Genomic DNA, 19,173 nt, shown 5'->3' on the forward strand with positions numbered 1-19,173 from the left:
TGAAGACCGAAGAAGACTTTCTCTTAAATCTTGCTCCATTCTCTTCAAGATTCGTGATTCTAGCTTGTTGCCATCCTCTCATAATTGTTTTCGATTGTGAGAATTCTTTTCACCTATCCAGATAAATTCAAGATTCTTTTCAATTTGATTCTCTAGAGCCCATCATTTCAGAAGACTTATTCATTCTCAGCTTTCAGCTATCATTCTCCAAATCTTACCGGTGCATCATTCAAGTATTCTCTTATCAGCTCTTGATCTCTTCGTTCTCTAGTATCTAAATTCTCTCAAGCATCTTCTTTCATTTCATAATTCTTCCCGGTGTTCCTTTATCTTTATTTCGTTCATTTTTCAATTCTTACGGTGGTTCTTCCAAGAATTTTTCTTCCTTTGTTCATCATATCAATTTATTCGTTGTTTCAATCCTACCGGTGGATCCAGAAGACCTTCTCAAGTTTGCGCTATGTCTATCCTTTTTACGAGAATAAGTAGTATGCCAAATCCGTTGATTGTCATCAATTTAAATTGGTGAAGGATAAGCATGATGTATTCTTATTCTTGTTACATCGAGTAAATTAAATTCCTGCTTTCCAGAGTGGTTCATCATATCACATTCTCGGTTCGAGATGCTTTATCTTTTCTTTTCCGAGAGTTCCAAGCTCTCGCAATTATATCACCATGGAGATCCATTTAATCATTGCAAGGCTTCACCTTGTGTTTTTCAACCTCTCTTTCCTTCCATTTGATCATCCTTTTGTTATCAGAGTTCTTCATGGAGGCTCTACATGATGGGTCATAAAGGATTTAATTCCTTCTTGAAATTTTTCATCGAGATTCTTTTCTAAGGAGCTCAAGTATTCTTCATCTTGAAATCCGGAGTACAATTTGTTCTATCCTATCTTTTGAGATGGTGTTATGTCATTCTTGATGATTTCCCTCCGTGGTTCATGATTCACAAGCTATCAAGAATGAGGTATTTTAAATCCATCAATTTCTTCTTTCGATTTATCTTGGGTTATATTTCACCTATAGCCTTCCCTAAGGAATGTTGCTATTGTGGTGCTTCTCAATGACCCAAGCTTGCTCTTTATCCTCTGGGAGGAACAAGTTCTTCATCTCGTCGTTGATCTCAAGAGAGCAATTGTTTTCATTTGTGGCAGGTTTTCACCTCAAGTTCTTGAGACGTTTTCCATAAGCCCTCAACAAGCCTGTTCTTTTCGTTGTTGATTTCCCAACAACTCCGTTCAATCCTTCTTTTTAAGGATGCTCTCTCAAATTCATTTGAGGTAGAACATGTTTTTTTTCTTCTCCGTTCTTTTCTTTGCATTCTTTCATTTCTTCCGGAGGCATTGTGTTGATGCTCTCTTCACTCATTATTTCGTATTGTGAAGATCATGTTCGTTTCTTTGCTTATCTATTCAACCGGAGTGTCGTGTTTTCTTTCGAACTCTCTCATCTTATCAAATTTTGCCTCCCTTCTCAACCGGAGTGCTGTCTGAGATCTTTCTTACCCCTTGTGCCATTCTTTCAATAGTTCTGGAGGCAGTGTGTTGTTGATTTCATCAAGCATACTCTCATCTTGTCAAATTCATGATGAATTCCTTCCATTTACAGTCGGGGTGCTGTCCAAATTATATCATTATTTTTCCTCCTCTATTTTGTTTTACCTGAAGTGTTGTGGCTATCATTTCTCTTTGAACCGGAGTCTCATCCAAGTGCTTTCATTTTGCCAAGTTCAAATTCTATGACTTCCATTTTTAACCGGAGTGTTGTCGTAATTGATCTTTATCTTTCTTTGTACATCTCGTTTCATCCGTAGTGCTTGCATGTACTTCCTGTCCATTGCAACCTTTGTCTTATGTCTGTCAACCTATAAGGCTCTAGAAAGGTTCTTTGTTCCTCTTTCGAATGGAGTATTTTCAACTTTGCTCATCTTCGTTGCATTCTTTCTTTCAACTTGTTCAACCTCTCAAGGTTCGTCGTTTCACTTGTTTGTCAAAGAAGCAACTTAGTTTTACCTCTTCTCTTCCTCTTCCTTTTCCCTCCGGTGCCATCCTAGATCTCGGGACGAGATCCTCTTGTAGTGGTGGAGTGTTGTGACGCCCCGAGACCGATGCGCCAGGTTGTTGGGGAACGTTGCAGAAAATTAAAATTTTTCCTACGGTTTCACCAAGATCCATCTATGAGTTCATCTAAGCAACGAGTCAAGGGAGAGAGTTTGCATCTACATACCACTTGTAGATCGCGCGCGGAAGCTTGCAAGGTGATGATGGAGTCGTACTCGACGTGATTCGAATCACCGATGACCAAGTGCTGAACGGACAACACCTCCGCGTTCAACACACGTACGGGACGGGAGACGTCTCCTCCTTCTTGATCCAGCAAGGGGAAAGGAGAGGTTGAGGAAGACAGCTCCACCGGCAGCACGACGGCATGGTGATGGTGGAGAGGCAGTACTCCGACAGGGCTTCGCCAAGCACACAACGAAGGAGGAGAGGTGTTGGGGAGGGGAGGGCTGCGCCTTGGAGGGTGGTCTGGCTGCCCTCCCCTCACCCCTCTATTTATAGGGGGAAGGGAGAAGGGGGCCGGCCCCCTAGAACCCATCTAGGGGGGGTGCGGCGGCCAAGGGGAGAGGGGGAGAGGGTGGCTTGCCCCCCAAGCCAAGGGGGGCGCCCCCTCTAGGGTTCCCCCCTCAACCCTAGGCGCAAGGGCCCAAGGGAGGTGGTGCGCCCAGCCCACCAGGGGCTGGCTCCCTGCCCCACGCAGCCCATGTGGCCCCCCGGGAGGGGTGGCCCCTCCCGGTGGACCCCCGGAACCCTTCCGGTGGCCCCGGTACAATACCGGTATGACCCCAAAACTTCCCGGTGTCCGTTTGACAACTTCCCATATATAAATCTTTACCTCCGGACCCTTTCGGAGCTCCTCGTGACGTCCAGGATCCCATCCGGGACTCCGAAAAACATTCGGTAGTCACATACTAGTCTTCCTAATAACCCTAGCGTCACCGAACCTTAAGTGTGTAGACCCTACGGGTTCGGGAGACATGCAGACATGACCGAGACGCTCTTAGGTCAATAACCAACAGCGGGATCTGGATACCCATGATGGCTCCCACATGCTCCTCGATGTTGTCATCGGATGAACCACGATGTCGAGGATTCGATCAAACCCTGTATGCAATTCCCTTTGTCAATCGGTACGTTACTTGCCCGAGACTCGATCGTCGGTATCCCAATACCTTGTTCAGTCTCGTTACCGGCAAGTCACTTTACTCGTACCGTAATGCATGATCCCGTGTCCAACACCTTGGTCACATTGAGCTCATTATGATGATGCATTACCGAGTGGGCCCAGAGATACCTCTCCGTCATACGGAGTGACAAATCCCAATCTCGATCCGTGTCAACCCAACAGATACTTTCGGAGATACCTGTAATGCACCTTTATAGTCACCCAGTTACGTTGTGACGTTTGATACACCCAAGGCACTCTTACGATATCCGGGAGTTACACGATCTCATGGTCGAAGGAAGAGATACTTGACATTGGCAAAGCTCTAGCAAAATGAACTACACGATCTTTTATGCTATGCTTAGGATTGGGTCTTGTCCATCACATCATTCTCCTAATGATGTGATCCCGTTATCAACGACATCCAATGTCCATAGTCAGGAAACCATGACTATCTGTTGATCACAACGAGCTAGTCAACTAGAGGCTCACCAGGGACATATTGTGGTCTAAGTATTCACACGTGTATTACGATTTCCGGATAATACAGTTATAGCATGAATAAAAGACATTTATCATGAACATTGAAATATAATAATACTTTTATTATTGCCTCTAGGGCATATTTCCAACAGTCTCCCACTTGCACTAGAGTCACCAATCTAGTTACATTGTGATGAATCGAACACCCATAGAGTTCTGGTGTTGATCATGTTTTGCACGCGAGAGAGGTTTAGTCAGCGGATCTGCGACATTCAGATCCGTGTGCACTTTGCAAATCTCTATGTCTCCATCTTGAACATTTTCACGGATGGAGTTGAAACGACGCTTGATGTGCCTGGTCTTCTTGTGAAACCTGGGCTCCTTCGCGAGGGCAATAGCTCCAGTGTTGTCACAGAAGAGTTTGATCGGCCCCGATGCATTGGGTATGACTCCTAGGTCGGTGATGAACTCCTTCACCCAAATCGCTTCATGCGCTGCCTCCGAGGCTGCCATGTACTCCGCTTCACACGTAGATCCCGCCACGACGCTCTACTTGCAGCTGCACCAGCTTACTGCTCCACCATTCAACATATACACGTATCCGGTTTGTGACTTAGAGTCATCCAGATCTGAGTCGAAGCTAGCGTCGACGTAACCCTTTACGACGAGCTCTTCGTCTCCTCCATAAACGAGAAACATGTCCTTCGTCCTTTTCAGGTACTTCAGGATATTCTTGACCGCTGTCCAGTGTTCCTTGCCGAGATTACTTTGGTATCTTGCTACCAAACTTACGGCAAGGTTTACATCGGGTCTGGTACACAGCATGGCATACATAATAGATCCTATGGCTGAAGCATAGGGGATGACACTCATCTCTTCTTTATCTTTTGCCGTGGTCGGTGACTGAGCCGAGCTCAGTCTCACACCTTGTAACATAGGCAAGAACCCCTTCTTGGACTGATCCATTTTGAACCTCTTCAAAATCTTATCAAGGTATGTGCTTTGTGAAAGACCTATGAGGCGTCTCGATCTATCTCCATAGATCTTGATGCCTAATATATAAGCAGCTTCTCCAAGGTCCTTCATTGAAAAACACTTATTCAAGTAGGCCTTAATGCTGTCCAGAAATTCTATATTATTTCCCATCAAGAGTATGTCATCTACATATAATATGAGAAATGCTACAGAGCTCCCACTCACTTTCTTGTAAACGCAGGCTTCTCCATAAGTCTGCATAAACCCAAACGCTTTGATCATCTCATCAAAGCGAATGTTCCAACTCCGAGATGCTTGCACCAGTCCATAAATGAATCGCTGGAGCTTGCATACTTTGTTAGCGTTCCAAGGATCGACAAAACCTTCTGGCTGCATCATATACAGTTCTTCCTTAAGATGCCCGTTAAGGAATGCTGTTTTGACGTCCATCTGCCATATCTCATAATCATAGTATGCGGCAATTGCTAACATGATTCAGACGGACTTCAGCTTCGCTACGGGAGAGAAAGTCTCGTCGTAGTCAATCCCTTGAACTTGTCGATAACCCTTAGCGACAAGTCGAGCCTTATAAATGGTAACATTACCATTCGCGTCCGTCTTCTTCTTAAAAATCCATTTGTTTTCTATCGCTCGCCGATCATCGGGCAAGTCTGTCAAAGTCCATACTTTGTTTTCATACATGGATTCTATCTCGGATTTCATGGCTTCAAGCCATTTGTTGGAATCCGGGCCCGCCATCGCTTCTTCATAGTTCGAAGGTTCATTGTTGTCTAACAACATGATTTCCAGGACAGGGTTGCCGTACCACTCTGGTGCGGAACGTGTCCTTGTGGACCTACGAAGTTCAGTAGTAACTTGATCCGAAGTACCTTGATCATCATCATTGTTTTCCTCTTCAGTTGGTGTGGGCATCACAGGAACGGTTTCCTGCGCTGCGCCACTTTCCCGCTCAAGAGGTAGTACTTCATCGAGTTCTACTTTCCTCCCACTTACTTCTTTCGAGAGAAACTCTTTTTCCAGAAAGCATCCGTTCTTGGCAACAAAGATCTTGCCTTCGGATCTTAAGTAGAAGGTATACCCGACAGTTTCCTTAGGGTATCCTATGAATACGCATTTTTCCGACTTGGGTTCGAGCTTTTCAGGTTGAAGTTTCTTGACATAAGCATCGCATCCCCAAACTTTTAGAAATGACAGCTTAGGTTTCTTTCCAAACCATAATTCATACGGTGTCGTCTCAACGGATTTAGACGGTGCCCTATTTAAAGTGAATGTAGCTGTCTCTAGAGCGTATCCCCAAAATGATAGCGGTAAATCGGTAAGAGACATCATAGACTGCACCATATCCAATAGAGTGCGATTATGACGTTCGGACACACCGTTTCGCTGAGGTGTTCCAGGCGGCGTGAGTTGTGAAACGATTCCACATTTCCTTAAGTGTGTACCAAATTCGTGACTTAAGTATTCTCCTCCACGATCTGATCGTAAGAATTTTATCTTTTGGTCACGTTGATTCTCTACCTCATTCTGAAATTCCTTGAACTTTTCAAAGGTCTCAGACTTGTGTTTCATTAAGTAGACATACCCATATCTACTCAAGTCATCAGTGAGAGTGAGAACATAACGATATCCTCCGCGAGCCTCAACGCTCATTGGACCGCACACATCGGTATGTATGATTTCCAACAAGTTGGTTGCTCGCTCCATTGTTCCGGAGAACGGAGTCTTGGTCATTTTGCCCAAGAAGCATGGTTCGCACGTGTCAAACGATTCATAATCAAGAGACTCTAAAAGTCCATCGGCATGGAGCTTCTTCATGCGCTTGACACCAATGTGACCAAGGCGGCAGTGCCACAAGTATGTGGGACTATCGTTATCAACTTTAAATCTTTTGGCATCTATACTATGAACATGTGTAATATTACGCTCGAGATTCATTACGAATAAACCATTGACCATCAGAGCATGACCATAAAACATATCTCTCATATAAATCGAACAACCATTATTCTCATACTTAAATGAGTAGCCATCTCGTATTAAACGAGATCCAGATACAATGTTCATGCTCAAACTTGGCACTAAATAACAATTATTAAGGTTCAAAACTAATCCCGTAGGTAAATGTAGAGGCAGCGTGCCGACGGCGATCACATCGACTCTGGAACCATTCCCGACGCGCATAGTCACCTCGTCCTTCGCCAGTCTCCGTTTATTCCGCAGCTCCTGCTGTGAGTTACAAATATGAGCAACGGCACCGGTATCAAATACCCAGGAGTTACTACGAGTACTGGTAAGGTACACATCAATCACATGTATATCAAATATACCTTTGGTGTTGCCGGCCTTCTTATCCGCTAAGTATTTGGGGCAGTTCCGCTTCCAGTGACCCTTCCCCTTGCAATAAAAGCACTCAGTCTCAGGCTTGGGTCCATTCTTTGACTTCTTCCCGGTAACTGGCTTACCAGGCGCGGCAACCTCCTTGCCGTCCTTCTTGAAGTTCTTCTTACCCTTGCCCTTCTTGAACTTAGTGGTCTTATTGACCATCAACACTTGATGTTCTTTCTTGATTTCAGCCTCTGCTGACTTCAGCATCGAGAACACTTCAGGAATGGTCTTTTCCATCCCCTGCATGTTGTAGTTCATCACAAAGCTCTTGTAGCTTGGTGGGAGCGACTGGAGGATTCTGTCAATGACCGCCTCATCTGGGAGGTTAATGTTCAGCTGGGTCATACGGTTGTGCAACCCAGACATCTTCAGGATGTGCTCACTGACAGAACTATTTTCCTCCATCTTACAACTGTAGAACTTGTCGGAGACATCATATCTCTTGACCCGGGCATGAGCTTGAAAAACTAGTTTCAGCTCTTCGAACATCTCATATGCTCCGTGGTGCTCAAAACGCTTTTGGAGCCCCGGTTCTAAGCTGTAAAGCATGCCACACTGAACGAGGGAGTAATCATCAGCACGAGACTGCCAAGCATTCATAATGTCTTGGTTCTCTGGGACGGGAGCGTCACCTAGCGGTCCTTCTAGGACGTATTGTTTCCTGGCAGCTATGAGGATGATCCTCAGGTTCCGGACCCAGTCCGTATAGTTGCTGCCATCATCTTTCAGCTTGGTTTTCTCTAGGAACGCGTTGAAGTTCATGTTGACATTAGCGTTGGCCATTGATCTACAAGACATATTTGCAAAGGTTTTAGACTAAGTTCATGATAATAAAGTTCTAATCAAATTATGAACTCCCACTTAGATTAGACATCCCTCTAGTCATCTAAGTGTTACACGATCCGAGTCGACTAGCCCGTGTCCTATCATCATGTGAGATGGACTAGTCATCGTCGGTGAACATTCTCATGTTGATCGTATCTTCCATACGACTCGTGTTCGACCTTTCGGTCTCCGTGTTCCGAGGCCATGTCTGCACATGCTAGGCTCGTCAAGTTAACCCTAAGTGTTTTCGCTGTGTAAAACTGTCTTACACCCGTTGTATGTGAACGTAAGAATCCATCACACCCGATCATCACGTGGTGCTTAGAAGCGACGAACTGTAGCAACGGTGCACAGTTAGGGGAGAACACTTCTTGAAAATTTTGTAAGGGATCATCTTATTTACTACCGTCGTCCTAAGTAAACAAGATGCATAAACATAATAAACATCACATGCAATTATATAGTTGTGACATGATATGGCCAATATCATATAGCTCCATTGATCTTCATCTTCGGGGCTCCATGATCATCTTGTCACCGGCTTGACACCATGATCTCCATCATCATGATCTCCATCATCGTGTCTTCATGAAGTTGTCACGCCAACGACTACTTCTACTTCTATGACTAACGTTTAGCAATAAAGTAAAGTAGTTTACATGGCGTTATTCAATGACACGCAGGTCATACAAAAAATAAAGACAACGCCTATGGCTCCTGCCGGTTGTCATACTCATCGACATGCAAGTCGTGAATCCTATTACAAAGAACATGATCTCATACATCACAATTCATCATTCATCACAACTTCTGGCCATATCACATCACATGATCAATCGCTGCAAAAACAAGTTAGACGTCCTCTAATTGTTGTTGCATCTTTTACGTGGCTGCAATTGGGTTCTAGCAAGAACGTTTTCTTACCTACGAATCACCACAACGTGATTTTGTCAACTTCTATTTACCCTTCATAAGGGCCCTGTTCATCGATTCCGCTCCGACTAAAGTGGGAGAGACAGACACCCGCCAGCCACCTTATGCAACTAGTGCATGTCAGTCGGTGGAACCGGTCTCACGTAAGCGTACGTGTAAGGTTGGTCCGGGCCGCTTCATCCCACAATACCGTTGAGCAAGAAAATACTAGTAGAGGCAAGTAAGATGACAAAATCCACGCCCACAACAAAATTGTGTTCTACTCGTGCAAAGAGAACTACGCATAGACCTAGCTCATGATGCCACTGTTGGGGATCGTTGCAGAAAATTAAAATTTTTCCTACGGTTTCACCAAGATCCATCTATGAGTTCATCTAAGCAACGAGTCAAGGGAGAGAGTTTGCATCTACATACCACTTGTAGATCGCGTGCGGAAGCTTGCAAGGTGATGATGGAGTCGTACTCGACGTGATTCGAATCACCGATGACCAAGTGCTGAACGGACAGCACCTCCACGTTCAACACACGTACGGGACGGGAGACGTATCCTCCTTCTTGATCCAGCAAGGGGAAAGGAGAGGTTGAGGAAGACAGCTCCACCGGCAGCACGACGGCGTGGTGATGGTGGAGAGGCAGTACTCCGACAGGGCTTCGCCAAGCACACAACGGAGGAGGAGAGGTGTTGGGGAGGGGAGGGCTGCGCCTTGGAGGGTGGTCTGGCTGCCCTCCCCTCACCCCTCTATTTATAGGGGGAAGGGAGAAGGGGGCCGGCCCCCTAGAACCCATCTAGGGGGGGTGCGGCGGCCAAGGGGAGAGGGGGAGAGGGTGGCTTGCCCCCCAAGCCAAGGGGGGCGCCCCCTCTAGGGTTCCCCCCTCAACCCTAGGCGCAAGGGCCCAAGGGAGGGGGTGCGCCCAGCCCACCAGGGGCTGGCTCCCTGCCCCACGCAGCCCATGTGGCCCCCCGGGAGGGGTGGCCCCTCCCGGTGGACCCCCGGAACCCTTCCGGTGGCCCCGGTACAATACCGGTATGACCCCGAAACTTCCCGGTGTCTGTTTGACAACTTCCCATATATAAATCTTTACCTCCGGACCCTTCCGGAGCTCCTCGTGACGTCCAGGATCCCATACGGGACTCCGAACAACATTCGGTAGTCACATACTAGTCTTCCTAATAACCTTAGCGTCACCGAACCTTAAGTGTGTAGACCCTACGGGTTCGGGAGACATGCAGACATGACCGAGACGCTCTTAGGTCAATAACCAACATCGGGATCTGGATACCCATGATGGCTCCCACATGCTCCTCGATGTTGTCATCGGATGAACCACGATGTCGAGGATTCGATCAAACCCTGTACGCAATTCCCTTTGTCAATCGGTACGTTACTTGCCCGAGACTCGATCGTCGGTATCCCAATACCTTGTTCAGTCTCGTTACCGGCAAGTCACTTTACTCGTACCGTAATGCATGATCCCGTGTCCAACACCTTGGTCACATTGAGCTCATTATGATGATGCATTACCGAGTGGGCCCAGAGATACCTCTCCGTCATACGGAGTGACAAATCCCAATCTCGATCCGTGTCAACCCAACAGATACTTTCGGAGATACCTGTAATGCACCTTTATAGTCACCCAGTTACGTTGTGACATTTGATACACCCAAGGCACTCTTACGATATCCGGGAGTTACACGATCTCATGGTCGAAGGAAGAGATACTTGACATTGGCAAAGCTCTAGCAAAACGAACTACACGATCTTTTATGCTATGCTTAGGATTGGGTCTTGTCCATCACATCATTCTCCTAATGATGTGATCCCGTTATCAACGACATCCAATGTCCATAGTCAGGAAACCATGACTATCTGTTGATCACAACGAGCTAGTCAACTAGAGGCTCACCAGGGACATATTGTGGTCTAAGTATTCACACGTGTATTACGATTTCCGGATAATACAGTTATAGCATGAATAAAAGACATTTATCATGAACATTGAAATATAATAATACTTTTATTATTGCCTCTAGGGCATATTTCCAACACAGGTGTCTTCCAGTTATTCGCTATCGTTGCCATGTCATTTGCTTGTGTGTTGCATTTTATCATGTCATCATATGCATTGCATCATCATGTTTTCAAAACTTGCATCCGTCCGGGTTCCCCCACTTCCGTCTGTTGTCCGTTCTGAGCCCAGACACACTTGCACGCACCCACGGCACGTCCAAAATATTATTTTATAAGTGGCCGGAAAATGTTCTCGGAATGGGTTGAAAGTTGGCATGCGGTGTTGTTATGTTGTAGGTAGGCCGCCTGCCAAGTTTCATCGCATTTGGAGTTCGTTTGGTGCCCCAACGGATAACTATAGCGACATTATAGTCGGTCAAAACGTCGGATGTTTTCGGTCTCCAGAAACAGTTGCCGGGCTGCACTCCTCTCCTCTCATCTCAGCCCAACCTCTTTTCACAACCCACCTACAGCCCACCTAAAACCCCCTCCGTTTCGGACCGTCAGATCGTGATCGGAGGCTCCGAAACGCTCCAAAAGCCCCCCAAACCCACCAAAACCCTAGTCCCTTCCTATTTAAACAACCCCCCTTGCCATTTTGGGCGTCCCTAGCCCCTAAACCTACCCTAACCCTCCTCCCACCTCTCAGTCGGCAACCACCTACCCCCCTCCTCAATCTCAGCGCTGGTCTAACCTGCCGCCGCCACTTGGCGCACCGCCATTAGCCCCCGCCGCCATCTGCCCTGGATGCAACCAACCGCCGCACGCCACCTCAGCATTTGCCTCCCTCCACCTCCCGCAGAGCCCGGTGAAGCCCATGGCAGACCCGCCGCGGGCCGATCTGGGCCCGAGGCCACCCGCCGCGAGCCCGCGCGCACGATCCACGCAGCACCCCGCAAACCTCCCGCCGGCGACCCCGATCCCCACCGCTGGACTCCATCGGCGCCGTCCCGGACGTTCCTCGTCACCCCGCCGCCGGCGAGCACCAACCCAGGTCACGCCGCCCGCCTCCTTCTCCTTCCTGACTGGATCTCTCCCATCTCACCCATCTATCTCTCTGTAGGGCGCCCCGACGGAGATCCCCTCGCCGCTGCCTCGGATCTCGCCGGGATGCTCTCGATCCGGCGCCTCCCCGCCCATCGTGTCGGCCTCCCTCTTTGGAGATCGGATCCACCATGTCCGACTCGTTCCTCGCCGTCTGCTGCCCTCCCCGCGTCTTCCTCTCGCCGGGACCCCGCCGCGGTGTCGCACGCCGGTCAGCTCTCCGGCGCCGACTGCCGTCGTTTGTCAACGCCTGCCTCCCCGATCCAGGCGGGATCGGGAGGAGGACATCTATGGGAGTCCTGGATTAAGGGGTCTCCGGACAGCCGGACTATCTGCATTGGCCGGACTGTTAGACTATGAAGATACAAGATTGAAGACTCCGTCTCGTGTCCGGATGGGACTCTACTTGGCGTGGAAGGCAAGCTAGGCAATACGTATATGGATATCTTCTCCTTTGTAACCGACCTTGTGTAACCCTAACCCTCTCCGGTGTCTATATAAACCGAAGGGTTTTAGTCCGTAGGACAACAATCACAACATACAATCATACCGTAGGCTAGCTTCTAGGGTTTAGCCTCTCTGATCTCGTGGTAGATCTACTCAGTAACACCCATATCATCAATATCAATCAAGCATGACGTAGGGTTTTACCTCCATCAAGAGGGCCCGAACCTGGGTAAAACTTCGTGTCCCTTGCCTCCTGTTACCATCCGGCCTAGACGCACAGTTCGGGACCCCCTACCCGAGATCCGCCGGTTTTGACACCGACAACATCCTCCACGTGGGCCTCTGCGGCCCAGGATCCGCGGATTGCTCCGGCCGGCCTACTTTGCCAACGGGCCCAAGGCCCAGGGTGAGCAGCCCCCGACCTTTTTTCCATTTGTTGGGTTTCCTACTCAGATTCGGCCCAGAGTCTATATTTTTTAGACTCTGTGATTTTGTTTTTTTAGGAGTCTGGCAAGTTTACAGAATAGTCCCTCTAGTTCATGCATTTCATAACTCACCAACCGTGCATCGATTAAAATAAGTTATTTATGAAATATGCTTAGATTTCTGTCTAGTTTCATAATATGCCACTTTCATCCATGTTTGAAATGCTTAAAATTATGTTTGATTAAATTTGCTCATATAGCATGCTAAAATGATTTAATTCATAACTAAATAACCGTAACTCCAAACCTAACAAACTTTATATGTAAATGGGGTAGAAATTTTCCTAGTTTAACATGGTGTACTTGCTTTGCATGTTTAACAACTCTAAGATTGTGTTTAGGGAAGAACAGTACCAAACCTTAAAACATGGACATGAGGAGTTTCCGGACTTGTTGTTTGTTGTTCCGGCCTCATTTAAACCTGCCTAGATAGGTAGTTTTTCATATGCTTCACCTCTTGGCAGGTTAATCAACATTTAATCTTGTTGGTTACATAAACGAGAGAGAACTAAATAGGTCACGTGGTGTTTCGTCAATATGCAACGGAGTTGCATATTGAGCTCCACTTAATTTGTAGGATTGTTTGTGCACTTTGCCATGCCATGCTTCTTTAAACCGGACATGCATCATACTTGGTTGTGCATCATGCCATGCTTATGTGGTGGTTGTTTACTATGTTGTGTGCTTCTTTCCGGTGTTGCTTCTTCGGCTTGGTTCCAATAACGTTGCATTTGTGAGGACCCGTTCATCTACGTCCGTTTGTCTTCTTCATGGAGTCGTTCTTCTTCCTTGTGGGATTTCAGGCAAGATGACCATACCCTCGAAATCACTTCTATCTTTGCTTTCTAGTTGCTCGCTCTTTTGCTATGCCTATGCCGCGATACCTACCACTTGCTTATCATGCCTCCCATATTGTTGAGCCAAGCCTCTAACCCACCTTGTCCTAGCAAACCGTTGTTTGGCTATGTTACCGCTTTGCTCAGCCCCTCTGATAGCGTTGCTAGTTGTAGGTGAAGATTGGAGTTTGTTCCTTGTTGGAACATGGAGATTTGTTGGGATATCCCAATATATCTTATCTACTTAATGCATGTATATACTTGGTAAAGGGTGGAAGGCTCGGCCTTATGCCTGGTGTTTTGTTCCACTCTTGCTGGCCTAGTTTCCGTCATACCGGTGTTATGTTCCTTGATTTTGCGTTCCTTACACGGTTGGGTTATAATGGGAACCACTTGATAGTTCGCCTTGAATAAAACTCCTCCAGCAAGGCCCAACATTGGTTTTACCTTTTGCCACCTAGTCTTTTCTTTCCCCTGGGTTCTGCAGACTGAAGGGTCATCTTTATTTAAACCCCCAGGCCAGTGCTCCTCTGAGTGTTGGTCCAACCTGTCAGCTGCCGGTGGCCTCCAGGGGCAACTCTGGGCTGGCCTACCGGAACCTTGGACAATCCGGTGTGCACTGAGAACGAGATATGTGCAGCTCCTATCGGGATTTGTCGGCACATTCAGGTGGCTTCACTGGTCTTGTTTTACCATTGTCGAAATGTCTTGTAACCGGGATTCCGAGCCTGATCGGGTCTTCCTAGGAGAAGGAATATCCTTCGTTGACCGTGAGAGCTTGTGATGGGCTAAGTTGGGACACCCCTGCAGGGATTTGAACTTCCGAAAGCCGTGCCCGCGGTTATGGGCAGATGGGAATTTCTTAATGTCCGGTTGTAGAAAACCTGAAACTTATCTTAATTAAAATGCACCAACCGCGTGTGTAACCGTGATGGTCTCTGCTCGACGGAGTCCGGGAAGTGAACACGGTTTTGGAGTAATGCTTGACGTAGGTTGTTCTAGGATCACTTCTTGATCATAGTTTGTCGCTCGTGCCTTTGCCTTCTCTTCTCGCTCTCTTTTGCGAATATGTTAGCCACCATATATGCTAGTCGCTTGCTGCAGCTCCACATCATACCTTTTACCCTTCCTATAAGCTTAAATAGTCTTGATCGTGAGGGTGTGAGATTGCTGAGTCACCGTGACTCACAGATACTTCCAAAACCATCTTGCAGGTGCCGATGAGAACGTGCAGGTGATGCAACCGAGCTCAAGGAGGAGCTCGTTAAAGATCGTGTTCGTTATGTTGTTCCATTTCCAGATGATCAGTAGTGGAGCCCAGTCGGGACGATCGGGGATCTGTGTAGCATTTGGGGTAGTCTTCTTTTATTTTGGTTCCGTAGTCAGACCTTGTGTGTATCTGGATTGATGTAATACTTTATTCGTGTAATTGTGTGAAGTGGCGATTGTAAGCCAACTATGTATCTTTTTCCCTTATGTATTACATGGGTTGTGTGAAGATTACCTCACTTGCGACAATGCTTTCAATGCGGTTATGCCTCTAAGTCGTCCTTCGACACATGGGATATATAGCCGCATCGAGGGTGTTACAGGTAGTAACTTGATCTGAAGTTTCATGATCATCACCATTAGCTTCCTCGCTAATTGGTTTAGGTGTCATAGGAACCGGTTTCTGTGATGAACTACTTTCCAATAAGGGAGCAGGTACAGTTACCTCATCAAGTTCTACTTTCTTCGCACTCACTTCTTTCGAGAGAAAATCCTTCTCTAGAAAGGATCCATTCTTAGCAACGAATGTCTTTCCTTCGGATCTGTGATAGAAGGTGTACCCAATAGTTTCTTTTGGGTATCCTATGAAGACATATTTCTCCGATTTTGGTTCGAGCTTATCAGGTTGAAGTTTTTCACATAAGCATCGCAGCCCCAAACTTTAAGAAACGGCAACTTTGGTTTCTTGCCAAACCACAGTTCATAAGGCGCCGTCTCAAAAGATTTCGATGGTGCCCTATTTAACGTGAATGTAGCTGTCTCTAAAGCATAACCCCAAAACGATAGCGGTAAATCAATAAGAGACATCATAGATCGCACCATATCTAGTGAAGTACGATTATGACGTTCGGACACACCATTACGTTGTGGTGTTCCGGGTGGCATGAGTTGGGAAACTATTCCACATTGTTTCAAATGTAAACCAAAATCGTAACTCAAATATTCTCCTCCACGGTCAGATCGTAGAAACTTTATTTTCTTATCACGATGATTTTCCACTTCACTCTGAAATTCTTCGAAGTTTTCAAATGTTTCAGACTTATGTTTCATTAAGTAGATATACCCATATCTGCTCAAATCATCTGCGAAGGTGAGAAAATAACGATACCCGCCGTGAGCCTCAACATTCATCGGACCACATACATCAGTATGTATGATTTCCAACAAATTTGTTGCTCGCTCCATTGTTCCAGAGAATGGCGTTTTAGTCATCTTGCCCATGAGGCAGGGTTCGCAATTACCAAGTGATTCATGATCAAGTGATTCCAGAAGTACATCAGTATGGAGTTTCTTCATGCGCTTTACACCAATATGACCCAAACGGCAGTGCCACAAATAAGTTGCACTATCATTATCAACTCTGCATCTGTTGGCTTCAACATTATGAATATGTGTATCACTACTATCGAGATTCAACACAAATAGACCACTCTTCAAGGGTGCATGACCATAAAAGATATTACTCATATAAAGAGAACAACCATTATTCTTAGATTTAAATGAATAACTGTCTCGCATCAAACAAGATCCAGATATAATGTTCAAGCTTAACGCTGGCACCAAATAACAATTATTCAGATCTAAAACTAATCCCGAAGGTAGATGTAGAGGTAGCATGCCGACAGCGATCACATTGCCTTTGGAACCATTTCCCACGCGCATCGTCACCTCGTCCTTAGATAGTCTTCGCTTAATCCGTAGTCCCTGCTTCAAGTTGCAAATATTAGCAACATAACCAGTATCAAATACCCAGGTGCTACTGCGAGCTCTAGTAAGGTACACATCAATAACATGTATATCACAAATACCTTTGTTCACCTTGCCATCCTTCTTATCCGCCAAATACTTGGGGCAGTTCCGCTTCCAGTGACCAGTCCCTTTGCAGTAGAAGCACTCAGTCTCAGGCTTAGGTCCAGACTTGGGTTTCTTCTCTTGAGCAGCAACTTGTTTGCCGTTCTTCTTGAAGTTCCCTTTCTTCTCCCCTTAACCCTTTTTCTTGAAATGGGTGGTCTTGTTGACCATCAACACTTGATGCTCCTTCTTGATTTCTACCTCTGCAGCCTTTAGCATTGCGAAGAGCTCGGGAATTGTTTTATCCATCCCTTGCATATTATAGTTCATCACGAAGCTCTTGTAGCTTGGTGGCAGTGGTTGAAGAACTCTGTCAATGACACTATCAACCGGAAGATTAACTCCCAGCTGAGTCAAGTGATTACGGTACCCAGACATTCTGAGTATATGTTCACTGACAGAACTATTCTCCTCCATCTTGCAGCTGTAGAACTTATTGGAGACTTCATATCTCTCAATCCGGCCATTTGCTTGAAATATTAACTTCAACTCCTGGAACATCTCATATGCTCCATGACGTTCAAAACGACGTTGAAGTCCCGGTTCTAAGCCGTAAAGCATGGCACACTAAACTATTGAGTAGTCATCAGCTTTGCTCTGCCAGACGTTCATAACATCTGGCATTGCTCCTGCAGCGGGTTTGGCACCCAGTGATGCTTCCAGGATGTAATTCTTCTGTGCAGCAATGAGGATAATCCTCAAGTTACGGACCCAGTCCGTGTAATTGCTACCATCATCTTTCAACTTTGCTTTCTCAAGGAATGCATTAAAATTCAACGGAACAACGGCATGGGCCATCTATCTACAATAACATAGATAAGCAAAATACTATCGGGTACTAAGTTCATGATAAATTTAAGTTCAATTAATCATATTACTTAAGAACTCCCACTTAGATAGACATCCCTCTAATCATCTAAGTGATCACGTGGTCCATATCAACTAAACCATAACCGATCATCCCGTGAAATGGAGTAGTTTTCAACGGTGAACATCACTATGTTGATCATATCTTCTATATGATTCATGCTTGACCTTTCGGTCTTAGTGTTCCGAGGCCATATCTGCATATGCTAGGCTCGTCAAGTTTAACCTGAGTACTCTGCGTGTGTAAAACTGTCTTACACCCGTTGTAGATGAACGTTGAGCTTATCACACCCGATCATCACGTGGTGTCTCGGCAGGACGAACTTTGGCAACGATGCATACTCAGGGAAAACACCTTTACCTTGAAATTTAGTGAGAGGTCATCTTATAATGCTACCATCAAAGAAAGCAGAATAAGATGCATAAAGGATAAACATCACGTGCAATCAATATAAGTGATATGATATGGCCATCATCATCTTGTGCCTTTGATCTCCATCTCCAAAGCACCGTCATGATCACCATCTTCACTAGCGCGAAACCTTGATCTCCATCATAGCATCATTGTCGTCTCCCCAACTATTGCTTCTATGACTATCACTACTGCTTAGTGATAAAGTAAAGCAATTACAGGGCGATTGCATTGCATACAATAAAGCGACAACCATATGGCTCTTGCCAGTTGCCGATAACTCTGTTACAAAACATGATCATCTCATACAATAAATATAGCATCATGTCTTGACCATATTACATCATAACATGCCCTGCAAAATCAAGTTAGAGGTCCTCTACTTTTGTTGTTGCAAGTTTTACGTGGCTGCTACGGGCTAAGCAAGAACCATTCTTACCTACGCATCAAAACCACAACGATAGTTCGTCAAGTTAGTGTTGTTTTAACCTTCTCAAGGACCGGGCGTAGCCACACTCGGTTCAACTAAAGTTGGAGAAACTGACACCCGCCAGCCACGTGTGTGCAAAGCACGTCGGTAGAACCAGACTCGCGTAAGCGTACGCGTAGTGTCGGTCCGGGCTGCTTCATCCAACAATACCGCCAAAACAAAGTATGACATGTTGGTAAGAAGTATGACTTGTATCTCCCACAACTCACTTGTGTTCTACTCGTGCATATAACATCTACGCAATAACCTGCCTCGGATGCCACTGTTGGGGAACGTAGTAATTTCAAAAAAAATCCTACGCACACGCAAGATCATGGTGATGCATAGCAACGAGAGGGGAGAGTGTCGTCCACATACCATCATAGACCGTTAAGAGGGAGCGTTATGACAACGCGGTTGATGTAGTCGTACGTCTTCATGATCGACCGATCCTCGGTACCGAATGTACGGCACCTCTAGGGCTGGAATTCGAGCCGAGTTGAGCCAGCTCGGCTCGACTCGCTAGAGCTCGTTTCATTAACGAGCTAGCTCGACTCGACTCATTATTATAACGAGATCAAATTCAAGATTGGCTCGACTCATATAACTCGCGAGCTGGATCGTTTAGCTTTTT

This window comes from Triticum aestivum, chromosome 6A (assembly GCF_018294505.1).
Source record: "Triticum aestivum cultivar Chinese Spring chromosome 6A, IWGSC CS RefSeq v2.1, whole genome shotgun sequence".
NCBI lineage: Eukaryota > Viridiplantae > Streptophyta > Magnoliopsida > Poales > Poaceae > Triticum > Triticum aestivum.